Below are 15,813 nucleotides of genomic sequence, written 5' to 3'. Positions count from 1 at the left end.
AGACAACGCCTTCGAAACTCCTGGACCTCAGCCTGGCTGGAATGCTCAGGATGCCTACATCTTATCTCAGCTACCCCCAAGGGAAAAGGTTTATGTGTATTCAGGGTATGGACAGGTGCAGCCTGGGAGGGGGCGGAGGCCCTCCCCGCGGTGGCGCCGGACCCCTGCGAATGCATGAGAATGCACAGGAAGAGTTCCTGGGGAGCTGCAGCAGGACACTGAGCAGAAACTGCATAAAAGGCAGGAGAAATGCCTGCCAAAGGGTGGCACTCCCACCAGACCACCAAATGCACTAGGGTAGACCACCACCAGACCACCAGAGTTCCACCACCACCAGAAGAACCCCTGACGAACTCCACAGAAGATCATCCCTGGACCACACACCTATCTCTTCCCTCCACATCTGCCACTGAGGGTAGTGTGATCCCAGCTCTTTTCCTTCCCTGCTTCATCTCTTCTTCTCTGTCGTTCTCTTTATCTCTCTTCCCCGCCCCCCCTTCTCTCTCTCCCTCTGTTTTGTCCAACTTTATTCTTTAACAAGTAGTTTTGTGGTGATATCTGGTCTTGTTTGCACCTTCATTTCACAACACAGAAATCTGTAAGAACAGATCTTGCTCCTCTGGACAGAGATACTGTTAATCTCTGTTCTCTGGTCCTTGACAGCACTTTGTGGACATTTAGGAGCAGAAGGGACAGTTACCATTTTGGCACTTGGAGGTCAGCTAGTACACACAGCTTCAGTCTGCTTTGACAACAGAAACCAAGCCAGACATGCCTATAGTCCCCCAGATCTCAGTCCTAAATTACATTTGATCCATGTGTCATGGCAGGACTCCAGGCTTTAGAGTCCTCATCCAAGTTCTACCTGATGAGAGATGTGCCTCTCTGAATTACACCAACTATAGTGCTGGCCAAACCTGCGACTTAACTATTTCCTGTGTTCAGATTCCAGAACCATAACAGGGAGAGGCTCATACTCATCTTCCCAGTTTTCACCACCTTCAGCCTCATCTTCTTCAGTTTTATCCTCATATTTTCCATCTTCATAGCCTTGTTCTTCGTGTCCTTCATCTTTGAACTCTTTGTCAGAAACTGGTTGAGCTAGCAGGCATTCTAATCCTGGTCGTGAGCTCTGTGGACAGATAGGAGCAGAAGACACTTGGGAGGTCTGTTAACACACGTAACTTCAGCTGATTAGACATCAGAAACCAATCCAGACATGTCTATAGTCCTACAGGCCTCAGTTCTAAGTTACACATATATCATGGTAGGGCTCCAGCCCCAGAAAACTTCACGCAAGGGCTGTCTGATCAGAAACATGCTGGTTTGACTTATATCAAATACAGTGCTGACCAAATCTGGGACTTACGGATTTTGTACATTTGGGTTGGTGTACAATCTCAGGTTGAGATTCAAAGTCATATCCTTTATCACCAATGTATTTATCCTCTTCATCAGAAACAGTCAGAGCTAGTGGGTGTTCAGATGCTGTTTCTGTTGCCTGTGGAGAGACAGGAGCATGAGTAACAGTGACTGTGCTGTTTAATTAATTCATTTTGGTGTTTTCTATTCTGACTGAAAACAGCTAAATCATTCCCACCTATAGTCAATCTCATTTCACAAAATACAGTGCTTGAATAGATCTCTGGAAGTCACATCTAGTAGCTGGGCAACCCCTTGGCATTGTGTCTACAAGAAACAATAAAAATGCAAAGCCTCCTCCTTTGTCTGGCTGGTAATCTGGTTGTGGAGGCAAAAGCTTTGTGTTCCTTTACTCTTTTACTCATGAGGTAGTCATGTTGCCTGTTTCCCTAATCTTCCCCTGTGTAATTTCTCTTTTTTTCACACCATCTTTCTCTGTGCCAAACCATGACTTAACACAGGATTCAAATGATCTTCATGCAGGCTCCAGCCCACATGAAAGATGGACACCTCATTTTCATGCCTGTGGTGTTTTACACAGATGGGTGTGTGGCTGCCCTTCTTCACCTGTACTGGGCACACTGTCATAGAATTACACACACATACAGAGTGTTGTAGTTTGGGTGAGATTCAGTTCCATTACTAAGCTTTGAAAGGGAAATAGAAAAAAAGGCTACTAATCTGACCAAAGCAGGGAATGATGTTAAACGTTCCAAACACAAACTAGCAGCACTCTCCACTGTTCTTAAACATTCAGAAAGCAGTAAAATGCAGCTTTCAGACTCACAGAAGGGTGAGCTGCTCCAAATCCATAGATGATTTTATCTGCAAAGGAAAAATAATGAGATGCTGTCATAAAACTGCTGGGTATGAGGAACCCCACAGAACAAGCACATCCAAAGATCTGCCATCTTTCTTTCACAACATCTCTCCAGTATCAGCAGTTATTTCACACAGCACACATGATAACAGGCCAATACTATACTAGCTTGTTCTTTTCCAATCTCTCTCGTGTCTGTTTTTTGCACTGCTGCTAATAAAGCAATATTTTTCCTGTTTCTTGTTTTTAGGTTTCTTTTTCTTTAACTTAGCTTACATCCCTTGATTTCCTTTAGTTGCTACAAAAGTTTCCCAATTTAAACTTTCCCAAATTCTCCCTTAGTCACAGCAGCTGTGTTCTGAAACAGTATAGTAGCAGCTCTGGAGATCAGGAGAACATACCAACTGTTTGGAATTTTGTATTTCCTCACAAAAGTAACTACTGCTTTAGCAGCTATTAAATGTAAAGCTAGACAGAAAAATCTTTTTGTTATGCATTTCAGACAAAAGATGCTTCCTCTCCAGAGAAGAGCAATGTTAGGAAACTCTGGAGATAACAGCACAGTTTTCAGAGGGATCTCTGACAACCTCTCCTCATTTGCACTTTTGAATTTGTACTGGCTAAACCAGCACAATGACAAACGCCACTGCCACAGACTGTTGCATTTAGGGAACTGAAACCTTGCTGGTTCGATTACAATGGTTGTTCACAGCTTGTTGGACAGACACATACCCTTAGGAGGCGAAGCTGTAGACTGGACCCTTACCAAACCAACGGTATCTTAATGGTATTCTTGTTTAAGTGTTTTTTGAAGAATACCGAAAGAACACATCCATACAGGAGACAGATTTGATGCCTTCTCTAGTAAGGACTTCTACTTCCTTGCTAACAGGTCTGTCATGATAGGTTGATGATAGGTGATACGTTGGGCTGGATGGATCTTGGAGGTCTCTTCCAACCTGGTTGATTCTATGATTCTATGATCCAATGTTTGTCCAGCAAAAAATTGCAAGCATTGGCAAGGTCGAAAAGAAAGCAAAGGCCATCACGGAGCATGCTGCCATGCAGCACCACACAGCAATGTCCCAGGCTGCACACACACAGAAGAAAAGGCCCTCAATCAGGAGGATCTTGTTGAGAAGTGCAGGCATTGGAGACTGCTCTGAACACTGAGGCCTCAGGCCCTACTACTTGTACTCTCTGGTAACAAGCCTTTGACAGGTCTTGAGCGACCTGTTCTAGTGGGAGGTGTCCCTGCCTATGGTGGAGGGTTGGAACTGGATGATCTTTGAGATCCCTTCCAATTGAAATCATTCTATGATTCCATAATTTTATGATCATAACAGCAGCCACCCTATCTCTTCTGCAGCTGGTTCACAAACACCCTTGAATATTTTCCTCTGTCACAAAGGATCATCACAAATCCTTGTAATCCATTATCTCTTGCTCAAAGAATGCAGGAGTAACTCAGATGATGCAGGAAACAGCTGTGCCCATACCCCCATCAGAACACTGTGATGGGGGAAAAAAAGATGCACAGAAACAATAGCCAACATGATTTTTGGCTGCTAATGCTTCTGAACTGAAAATAGCAATGATCGTTTGTATTCGATCAGTGTGTGGTGGGGTTTTGATAGCATGAGAGAGGTGACATTCATGGCTCCTCTAAGAAGCTTCCATAAGCTCCCCTAGCAGCAAGTGGAGTTCTGATCTAGACAAGGCTGAGCCAGTGAGCACTGCTGGAAGTGTCTGTGTGATATTTCAGGGGAGATAAGTCCTGCTGGATGTTGAGCAAGTTCTTAGAGGAGAAACATGTGAAAGTAACAACTAGGAGGACACCGAGGCCCATGATGAGACAGCTGGCCGATCCCCTGCAGCCAATGAAGATGAAAAAGAGGAGCAGAAATCCACCTGCAGCCCATGCTGAAGACCATGGTGTTACAGACCATGCCCTTACAGCCCATGGAGGCCCACAGTGGAGCAAATATCCACCTGCAGCCCACAGAGTATCCCCTGCCAGAAGAGAGAGCTGTGACTGTGGAAGGCTGTGACTCCAAGGGACACCCGTGCTCGAGCAGTTTGTAAGTACACCTCACAAAAGAGGTCCACTGGAAAAGGCTGTTTCTGAACATCTACAGTCCATGGAATAAAGACAGTCTGCAGGATTTGTGAGGAATGACAGCCCCATGAGATGGACACCTTTGCAGAAGTTCATGAAGGGTTTTCTCCCATGGGATGGAGTCCACACTGGATAAGGGAGGAATGTGAGACATCAGCCTTCTGAGGAGAAAGGTGAAGCAGAGACATGTGATGAACTGAACACAAGCCCCATTCCCCATCCTCCTGCACAGCACAATAAAATGTAGGAGCAGAGCTGACTCTGGGGAAGAAGGGAAAGGTGAGATGAAGATGCTTTTAAGCTCTAGTTGTCTGGCATTTCTTCTAAAAAGAAGTCACAAGAAAAAGTCATCTTTTCACTGACATTTAGGGAACAACAGGAGAAATCTCATTCATTTCATGAGTATTCCACAAAGTGGAATTCTGAGAAATGGCTTCTTGGTATCTGGAATGTTGAACATTGCCCAGAACCCTTTTGAGGCCTGGCACTCACTTTTTCTCAGGCAGAGATGTCGGCTTACATCCCCACACAAAGCTCTCCTCTTTCTGGTTACTGTCTGTTCCTTTGGAATCATGACACTGGAGAGCATCTAGAATGGCTTGTCAGCTCTTCTGCTGCTGCAGCCAGGTTGAGTTGGAGGTATGTGTGGTAGCCAGGCCCACTGCTCTGGAATAACCTGTAGATGCCAACTGGAAGCCTGGCTCTGTGTGTTTAATGCATCCTGGCACGAGGACGTGTTGCTGGTAAGGTTGGGCCTGCAGCTTTGCTGCTCTCTCAGTGTTGCCCTGAGAGTCTTGCAGCCCAGTGCTGGTGACCATGGAAGGAGGCTCAGGCATACTGAGACCAAGCAGAATGTCTCTACCTCTGCACTGGGTAATTTTGGAATTATTTGGAGGAGGGGAGAATTACTCATTGGTAGGAGCTGATCCAACCTGGGAACATGACTGGCTGTGGTCACTTACTGAGGCTTCCAACATTTTCTTCTACCCTGGCACATGGGAGATGGGAGCAATCTCAGGTGAGGACAAGGCAAGAGCAGATTGAAAGGGGCTTGCAGTGCTGCCTCCTCTGTGCAAAGCAGGCAGGCAGGCCAGGGGATCGTACCCACAGCTCTGCAGGCTCTTTCTCCTGTTGTCCATCTTGTGATGCTCTGAAATCAAAGCCAGGGGAGATAAATGTGCTGCGCTATGTTTGAGGTGAGAGGATTGGCATTTCAAACAGAGACAGGAATGTAAAATTCAGCGTCATCAGAGCTAGGCAGTATTTTTAAGTAAGTAAAGAAGTAAGTAGATAGATAGATAGATAGATAGATAGATAGATAGATAGATAGATAGATAGATAGATAGATAGATAGATGCTATGAGGGAAAAAAAAAGGGGGGGTTGTTGTGGACTGCATTTGTGTAGGCACTTGGGCCATCTTCAGCAGGGAGTTTAGGCTCCCAAACATTGAAAGAGAGGGCAAAAGTTAGCAAATGCTTCATTTCACCCTTTTAAAACTTTTTAATTTGAAATTAATTTAATAAAAGGTTAATAAATAAGAAACATGTTCAGTAATTTTTGGAACAAAATAGGTGGTTTCACGTGAAAGGAGTTATTCTGAGTTGACCCCAAATGACATTTTCCACCTTGCTTAAGAAGAAAACTGTATCTTGTCTGTTCACTGAACAGTCTTTCTGTCTTCCTCTCTTTTACTTTCGGAGGCATTGAGTGCAGATCTGGGTGTCAGGGTAAGTATCAGTCCCTGCAAGGTCCTGTAGAGATCACTTCAAGCCAAGGCCTCAGGGCTTAGGACAGGCAGCTGCAGAGCACATCACACAGCCAGGCCTTCTAGCAGTATATAATGTAGGTGGCTGTAGAAAGGGAACATTATTTAATGGTCTCTGTGTGTGTGTGCTTTACAGGACAGAGAATCATAGAATCCTGGGTTGAGAGGGATCATCTTAGACAACATTTCTTGGCAAAAGCATGGTGTAGGCAAGATGACCCTGACAACTCTTAGAAGTGTCACATGCTGGACACACCATCACTTCCCTGACGGGATTATTCTATTGACTGATTGTCCTGATTGTGAAAAATTGTCCTCTTGTGTCCAGTGGGAAACTTGCCAGGACTAACATGTCATTAGCCATCACCTTTTCCATGGACTACTTATAAAGTGGAGTCTCTATCTATTTTGTAGCTACCCTTTGACTGCTGGAACATAGTGAGGAGCTCTCCCCTAAGACACCTTTTCTCAATAACGCACAAACCCGTTTTTCACAGCTATTCCTCACATGGTAGCTTCCAAATGCTGCATCACACAGTATCACAGTATCACAGTATTATCAGGGTTGGAAGAGACCTCACAGATCATCAAGTCCAACCCTTTACCACAGAGCTCAAGGCTAGACCATGGCACCAAGTGCCACGTCCAACCTTGCCTTGAACAGCCCCAGGGACGGCGACTCCACCAACTCCCCGGGCAGCCCATTCCAGTGTCCAATAACTCTCTCAGGGAAGAACTTTCTCCTCACCTCCAGCCTAAATTTCCCCCAGCACAGCTTGAGGCTGTGTCCTCTCGTTCTGGCGCTGGCCACCTGAGAGAAGAGAGCAACCTCCTCCTGGCCACAACCTCCCTTCAGGTAGTTGTAGACAGCAATAAGGTCACCCCTGAGCCTCCTCTTCTCCAGGCTAAACAATCCCAGCTCCCTCAGCCTCTCCTCGTAGGGCTTGTGCTCGAGGTCTCTCACCAGCCTCGTCGCCCTTCTCTGGACACGCTGAGCAGTCTGTGGATGATGCTGTGATATGCCTGTCAGATATTTCAAAAGAGTTAAGTATTTGGTGACATTGAAAATATTTTACTGTTTATTCTTAATGGAAATGTTACTTGCAAAAGGAAGGAGTAGGAGCTGTATCTTCCTCACATCTTAAAAACCACTCATTAATTCACATTAAATATCTAAGAATCTAACATATCATAAGTAAGTGACATGGCTTTGGAACATTGAGTATTTTTTTCAATAGCTGTCAAGATTTACATTCCTTTATGCCTTTAAAGTGATCTTGTACTTCATCCAACAGAGGTAGTGCATGAAGAGATAATACAGCTCATACAACAGAGATAATAACAGCTTCTTATATCCTCCTTGTGAAGGTTTAGTTATTACAAATTTAATGTTGGTAAGTACATGAGATTAAGAGTAAATGCTTAGCTAACAGAGAGGGGACAATTTCTGGAAGATCTGCATGTGGAAGAAAAGAAAGATTAAGGTATGGAAGCTGGGCAATGTGTGATTCCCATAGCTGATTTTTTCTCTAGAACCCTCTCAAAGAACGATAAAAAGGCACTCTTGCTTTCTTTATCAAGTGCTGTTTTCTCCTTCCTAACATTTTCTGGATGTAAATTAAATTGCTTCTCTCTTCCAAGGCAACATCCTCAGAATTCAGGCTTTCCACTCTGCCTATTTGTCTCCTCGTTTTGTTACATTCCTCCTGTTCAATATCTTTATTGATGATCTGGACGAGGGGTTTGAGTCCAGCATCAGTAAGTTTGCAGATGACACCAAGCTAGGAGCAGGTGTGGATCTGTTGGAAGGTAGGAGAGCCCTGCAGAGGGACCTGGACAGGCTGGATGGGTGGGAAGAGGCCAACGGGATGAGATTTAACAAGGCCAAGTACAGGGTTCTGCACTTTGGCCACAACAACTCCAAGCAGCACTATAGGATGGGGACTGAGTGGCTGGAGAGCAGCCAGGAGGAAAGGGACCTGGGGCTACTGATAGATAGTAAGCCGAAGATGAGCCAGCAGTGTGCCCAGGTGGCCAAGGGAGCCAATGGCATCCTGGCCTGCATCAGGAACAGTGTGGCCAGTAGGACAAGGGAGGTTATTCTTCCCCTGTACTCAGCACTGGTCAGGCCACACCTTGAGTACTGTGTCCAGTTGTGGGGCCTTCAATTCAAGAAGGATGTTGAGGTGCTGGAACATGTCCAGAGAAGGGCAACAGAGCTGGTGAGGGGCCAGGAGCACAAATCCTATGAGGAGACGTTGAGGGAGCTGGGGTTGTTTAGCCTGGAGAAGAGGAGGCTGAGGGCTGACCTCATCACTGTCTACAACTACCTGAAGGGACATTGTAGCCAGGTGGGGGGTGGCCTCTTCTCCCAGGCAACCAGCAATAAAACAAGGGGACACAGTCTCAAGTTGTGCCAGGGGAGGTATAGGCTGGATATTAGGAAGAAGTTCTTCACAGAGAGAGTGATTGGCATTGGAATGGGCTGCCCAGGGAGGTGGTGGAGGCACCGTCCCTGGGGGTCTTCAAGAAAAGACTGGATGAGGCACTTAGTGCCATGGTCTAGTTGATTGGTTAGGGCTGGGTGATAGGTTGGACTGGATGATCTTGGAGGTCTCTTCCAACCTGGCTGATTCTATGATTCTATGATTCTATGATTCTATGTTACATGGGCACAGCCACACATCAAAGATGAGGGCAGCTGCACATTAACTGTGTATCAACCATAGCTCAGAAGAAATCCTGAACCTGGACATATGACAGGTAAATTGCTTCAGCACTGTGGCACCACTGAAGCTTTCTGCTTGAAGCTGCTGAGTAGCTGTGACCAGCAGCACTCAGCCCAGCATCTTTACTGACATCACCAGGCAGGCCAGAACATAATGAACTGCTTACTACCTGGGTGGCAAGGGCCTTCACAAAGGAGTGAAGGAATGAAAATGCAAATGTCAGCCTCAGCATATAAAAGTATCCCCTGCACTATAGCAAGTGGAAAATGGACAGCCTGCACCTGTCAGCTGTCAGGAATCACAGACACAACAAGGAAAATTCTGACATTAAGCAAGGCAGAGGAGCCTGCTGCAGTTGTGCTGAGACAATGGTGCAAGTGCTTGGACAAAGGCAAGTGGGATTCTGGGTTCTCAGTGCAGAGATTACAGAATCACAGAATGCTAGGAGTTGAAAGGGCCCCCCACTTTGTCGTGTAGCATGTGGGGTACATCTATCCTTTGTGAAAAGCTGCACATCCTCTTACATAACCCTCCACAGATTTCACCGGTGCAATAATTTTCTCTCTTTGATAACATTATGTGACTGGGAACCAAACACTGACAGTAAATGCTGAGAGCCTGGCAACAATTAAGAGTAAATTACTGTAATTTCTGTCACTTCAGTGATACACATACCACCTTAATCCATGATCTATCCGGAAAAATGTAGAAACTAATTTCCCACCTTTCTGGAGTTTCTGTTTCTGGTGCTGAGTCAGAGTCATTTGTAAGTTTATTTTAACTGGTAAAACTTGACTTGAAATTACTGTTATTCTTGAGAATGATTTGTCTAAGAAATCTCACTGTAAATGTGTAGGAACAAGTCAGCTGCTACATTACAGCATAGTCCAAAATGAAATCATAACATCTTATTAACAGTATTTATTTGCTAATATCTATCAGAGGCATTTAGGTTTGCCTTGTTACTTGCATACACAACCAGACATCTTCCGTTCTCTAATGATGACAAAAGGAACACACTGATCTTATTGCCAAGTGACTCTGTAGGTATTTGTGATTGCTACCTACCAGCTAGTCATTTAGAAGCTGTTGTACAGACAGAACTTGCTCTTTTTTGTTACTCACAGATTTCTGTGCAAGAACAGCAATTTACTTTGAACCCACCATCCACTTTTTCCTTCTTTGTGGCCTCTTGCACAGCAGTGGCTTGACATATTGTCAGACCAAAAGAAGGCATAAAAGAGCTCCAAACTAGTTAAATAATAAGAAACAACTTTGCATATACAATTTAAAATAAAAACCTTATTGGTAAGTTAAGTCTCGCAATCTATCTCCAGAACATCATATTCTGAGCTATTGCTGCATACGTTGATGGAACACCCAGAGCCATGCAATTTATTGTATGATGAACTCAGAAATTACCATAGATATTATAGTTACTATAAGGAGCTAATATTCTGAATTAACTAAACAAGAATGTTTCATTAAATGTACTATTTGTGTGCAATTCTGTAACAGAAATTGCCATAGTGAAAGCACATATTCACAATGACAAATGTAAAAGTAGTTTTCCAGGAGCAGAGAGTGTCTTACAGATACCAAAATATTTAGTCAGAGCAAAACATATAATTCAAATTTGGAAATTTGGAATGTGAACTTTTGCAGGATTTGTTTTGTTTGGGTTTTTTTTTTTTTTTACATAATCTAATGCACACAATTTCAACTCTATATGCAGAATATAATTTGTATAGAAATGTATATAGAGTCTCTCCTTTTTAAGAACAGTTCTAAGATGTTTAAAACAAAATATATTGACTGAGGAGGCTGTGAACTCCTTGGAGATATTCAACACCTGACTAGACACAATTCTTAACAATCTGTTCTAGGACACCCTGCTTGAACATTGGAGTTGGACTGAAGACCTGAAGGGATGCCTGACAATCTTATTGATGTTCTGATTCCATCAAGTGCATAGAACAGGATAAAAATATTTTACCAGGCAATCATGTTCGGTGGGTTTCATATACATCTTTTTCAATACAAATGTATCTTCTTAATACAAACTAGAAGGAAGCACTCTGAGATAAAACTAATGGTTGTCATATGAAAAACTTGACATTAGTAAGATATTTTTCCCAAAATAGCAACAAAAATATCTGAGAATTACTTATTTCTACAGTGCTACTCGTCAGATCATTAAAGAAATGCAAACCAACCATCCAAACGAACAAACAAAAAAACCCACACTCAAAACCAAATGAACAGAAAACCAAACAAAACCAATAAAACAAACAAATAATATACTTAAAGAAGATAAAATTCCCAAACCTACCAAAAAAGATAGTTTTGCATAATTTCCTTTGATACACTTAGGCCATGAATTTGCCAATAACGTTTTGTGTTAGATTATTTCAAACTGATTAGATTTCTTTGCTTAAATATGTGTCAATTTAACAGTTTAAAATCATTAAATAAGAATAAAATTATATAAATTTGTATTTTCATTCAAAAGTAAACAATATATTAACATAGGAAGGTCTCCCAAACCAGAAATCTCTCTATATGGGCAATCATAAAAATGAATGAAAAATTAATTCATCTAAAGATGTTAAGATTCTGGAACAGAACACCAAAAAGTATAAAATGTTTTCAGTGAGATAAATATTTCAGTTGCAAGTGGCATTACTAGATCTGCTTGTCATTATGGTCATCTGGCAAAAAGTAGCACAGCTGTGAGGTGCTACTGTGTACATGACAGCACAGCAAAACTGACTTTACACAAGTTTTTAGTCTATTGTTCCAAGATCACAGTTTTTTAGTTTTTTGGTTTTGTGGGTTTTTTTTTCATTCTTAACAAGGATTTTTGAGTCATCAATATGAAAATCCCTCTTATGATTTTGAAGTAGTTGTGGTTAAGAAAGCTGGAAGCAAATAGTCCTGTCTTTGGATACTTGGATACCGTGGCACCCCAACTCAGCTCTTTCCCCAGTGTGCTACCACCTGTGGTTGTCTCTGAAACTTACAGAAGCAACAGATGCTGCATGGTACGTCAGGAAAAAAGTCAGGTTTTAATGCAATGCTTTTATTTCCCATTGGTTTACTCTGTTTCTCTTATAAATGCATTCTCATCTTTTTTTTCCCCACATTATCACAGAATATAATCCTAACGGAAAGGACAAAACCAAGCTTCTGTTCAGTATGGAAGATTTAGGATCCCTGTTCTTCACACAGAGTAGCTGTCTCAATATTACAACTGAGAAATTGTTTTCCAGAAGTTACAAAACAGGGTAGGACAACACAAAAACCTTTTTTCCAAGACTGAATTTTCTATTTGTTTATCCTGCCTTCCACAAATGATGTCATTTGGTCAGAAATATTAATTTCTACATTTTGACAAGTATAACTTCTCATTCTTTAAAATATCACTATCTAAAAAGAAAGTTTAAATAAGCTTATGCAAGACTGGATGTGGGCAACAAGGCTTGAAGTCGAAGTGGATTACTTCAGGAAGAGGGACTAAGGGGGACTGAGAATCATTGAGAAGGATCCTTATTTATTATACTTGCTATCTCACTTGTATTATCTGAGCTACTGTTCATAAAATCACAGTAACTCCCTCTTACACACATAAGTGCCAAAGACCATTTCCTCCTTTTCATCACAAATGAGAGTACATTATGTTTTACTTCTATAGTGAAGAACTCAAATTTATTTCAGCTGTAGTAGAGAGATTTTTTTTTTTTTTAATAACTTTGGAAACATTAGTTTCAAGCATCTGCACAGACATAACTGAACAAGAATTGCATCATGTTGACCTTCTCTTGGAATGGTTTTGAAGATCAAATAGCTCTCGTGCAAATGTTCACAGGAAACAAAACCTTTGAAGATGAAAGTATAATAATTATTCTCATTTTAATGAATATTTTTAAATACATCCTTTGTCAGGTCATATTATGTTCTTCTGAGCATGAAACATCACATCCCTGCCAGAAACCTACACAAAGACCATTCTTCAAGACCACATTTGGGAACAGAACCTATTTTCTTTGGAGAGCTGAAAACTGCAATTGACAATTTTTTGAGTACTCTTTTCCTTCCTTTGAACTTTGATTAACTTTCATGATGAAAGTTAGGGATTTGAAGACAAGAAAAAATATTTCACCATTTTAAGTAAATTGTGCTGTGCAGACATGAATTCAGTGTGTTTATATGAACAGTTGTGAACTTAAGTGAAAGACAATAACAGGGCTGAAAGACCAAGGTAATTCACGCAGGGAACCTAGGCAAGGAAGTGAGACCAGGTTGAGAAATGAGCTAGAAAAAACAAGAGTTATTGAAAGTAAACTAGCATCAAATTGCAAGTGCTGGATTAGCTATGAAGTACGGAACTGGGACAAGTTAGTCCACAGTTTAGAGAGAAAATTGTCATGCTGTAGGACAAAGAAATTTTTTTGTTTGTTTGCATGTCAAAAAGTAGTGGTAAATAAGAAGAGACTACAAGGACTGCTTGCTGTAAAATAGTGCTGTTAAGAGAAAAATACAATTAGGCACAATTATAATATTCCTTGAAAGTATTTAAAAGATTGTACTTCAGAAAACTTACCAACAGGAGTAGCAGAAGCCCTATTTTATTAATAAGAATTGAAGTTTGGTGAGTTAACCACGGTTTTGGAGTTTGTCACAGGAGTTTTGCACTGCTTTAGCTCAAATGTCCTTCAGCAGATTAAGAACAGTGATAACAATAATGGCACTGTCATTTCACATTCAGACCTGTATGTGTGATAACTGAAATTCATCTAAAAAAAGGAACTCACCTTATTAAGCGGTAGCATTTTCTGTAAAGATTCAGATATATCAATTCTGCCTTTAATATTAGCTTGATCTAACTACAAACAGGAAGTGAGGATTGAGAATTTCTAATTTTCATTATCAGCTCTTCCTTCGCTATGTACAATAGATCAAGCCTGGTAGCTGGAAAGAAGCAAGATATGCATGATTTGTAACTAATGTTGTCACAGCCTGGGTGAGAGACCTTGGCCAATAGGCCAAAGGGAGATCTCTTTGCCGTGTTACGTTTCACCCGTTTGACTATTGCTACAGCAGAAATACATTATCCATTCCTTTTGCAGGTACATCTGTACAATAATATGCACTGTTGTATTGTAATCTTTTCTTTTCACAGAAGTTAAGAGTTGACCCTGACTTGATCTGCTTGTTAGGACAACTTTTGGCATGACCTACAACCACTGCAATTTTTGAGTAGCTTTTAGATTTCTCTGAATTGACAGCCATGCCTTGCTGTGGAAATAACTGTACCAGCTGAAGAAATTACCACTTTCATCTACTTACTACTGTGTATGTGCAGAGATTATTCAACCTAACTTCTACCAATTGTACCTTTATCACTCAAATCTGAACTACACTGGAGAGATAAACAAGGTTAATTTGAAAAAGTCAGTGAAGCTAAGTTGAAGAATTAGCTTTGCACGAGGCCCATTAAGAAACAGATGTCAGGCCTGAGGGTTTTGTGTTTCCCATTCAGTGAAAAAAACATAAGCATTTTAAGCTTGTCAGGTAGGTCTAGGTCAGGAAACTAACATTTGTCCCAGTAGTTGATGTTTTGATCCTATAAATTGCACCAATCTTTTCCTTGTCCTCTTTTTGGCAACCTATTGAAGGGTAGATAGGTAGGATGTTTTCAGTCTTGGGACACAAAGCATATGCTGGCCACTGACACAGACTCACTCAGGAAGAAGGTGGGTTTTGGTTTTGGTTTTTTTTTGTAGGGTTTTTTTTGTTTGTTTGTTTGCTTGTTGTTGCTTTGGTGAGTACAGTGCACTGTGACTCATCCTGCAGTTAAAATGAAAATTATGGCAACAACTCAAAAAATGTATTGCAAGAGGAGCACCTTTTTTATAAGAAATTAGGGAGTATCTGTACTAATAAACATCTCCTCCTCAAGGGTTTTGAAAACATGTTTACATAGTGTAGATTGATCTAGAACTGCATTAAATCTAACCATATTCAGATGGAAGTATTTTAGATCCTTGCATCCTCTTTATATATTGTAAGGAGAATAACTACATTTCATGAGATAGAAATGCCTCTTCTTTGCTTTCACCTGCAGAAGGTTTATCCATTATGAATAATTTATAGTGTGATTTTATTATTCTCCTGAGAAAGACATGAGTCCTATATTCTGCCCTGTACAGGATAGTGTTTTTAGCAGTTCTTGAAGAGGGAGGAATCTGAAAGAAATCTATTTTCCACTCCAAAAAGCTTCATACTCATCATTCTGTCAGTCCACATCTCAAAAAAAAAGGGAATAGAAGAAATGTAGATTGTATGGAAATTCTTGGGCATACAGATTTACTAGTTATACAGAGTCTTCCAGTTCTGTACAATAATGGTTATCTCAATATTTCTGAACATGTACTTTTAAAAAACTATATTGAGTGGATCAGATTAAAAAATAATAATAATAAAAATAATACTACCCTGCAGGTTCAAAACAAAATTTAAGCAGTTTCAAGTGTTGTTTAGAACTCTTGAGTTTTAGGGGAAGTTTATAGCTTTATTTTTTAAGGGGATTTGTTTGTGTTATGTTGTTAATTAAATCCAACTCACCTGTAGTGAGCAGGGACACATTTAATCAAGTAAGGCTGCTCAGAGTCTCGGCCATCCTGACCTTGAACCTTTCCAGAGATGGTACTTCTACTTGTTACAGTGTTTCACCACCCTGGGATAAATAATTTCTTCCTCTCTAGTCTGAATCTCCTCTAATTTAAAATCATTAACACTTGGCCTGTTGCAGCAGGCCCTGCTGAAAAGACTGTCCCAATCTTTTTATAAGAGTGCTTTAAGTATTGCAAGGCCACAAGGTCATCTCCCTGGAGGCTTCTCTTCTCCAGAATGAATGACAGAATTATTAGGGATTGGAAGGAACCTCAAGAAAT

Source organism: Pogoniulus pusillus, chromosome Z (assembly GCF_015220805.1).
Source record: "Pogoniulus pusillus isolate bPogPus1 chromosome Z, bPogPus1.pri, whole genome shotgun sequence".
Classification (NCBI taxonomy): Eukaryota; Metazoa; Chordata; class Aves; order Piciformes; family Lybiidae; genus Pogoniulus; species Pogoniulus pusillus.
This window is presented reverse-complemented; position numbering follows the sequence as displayed.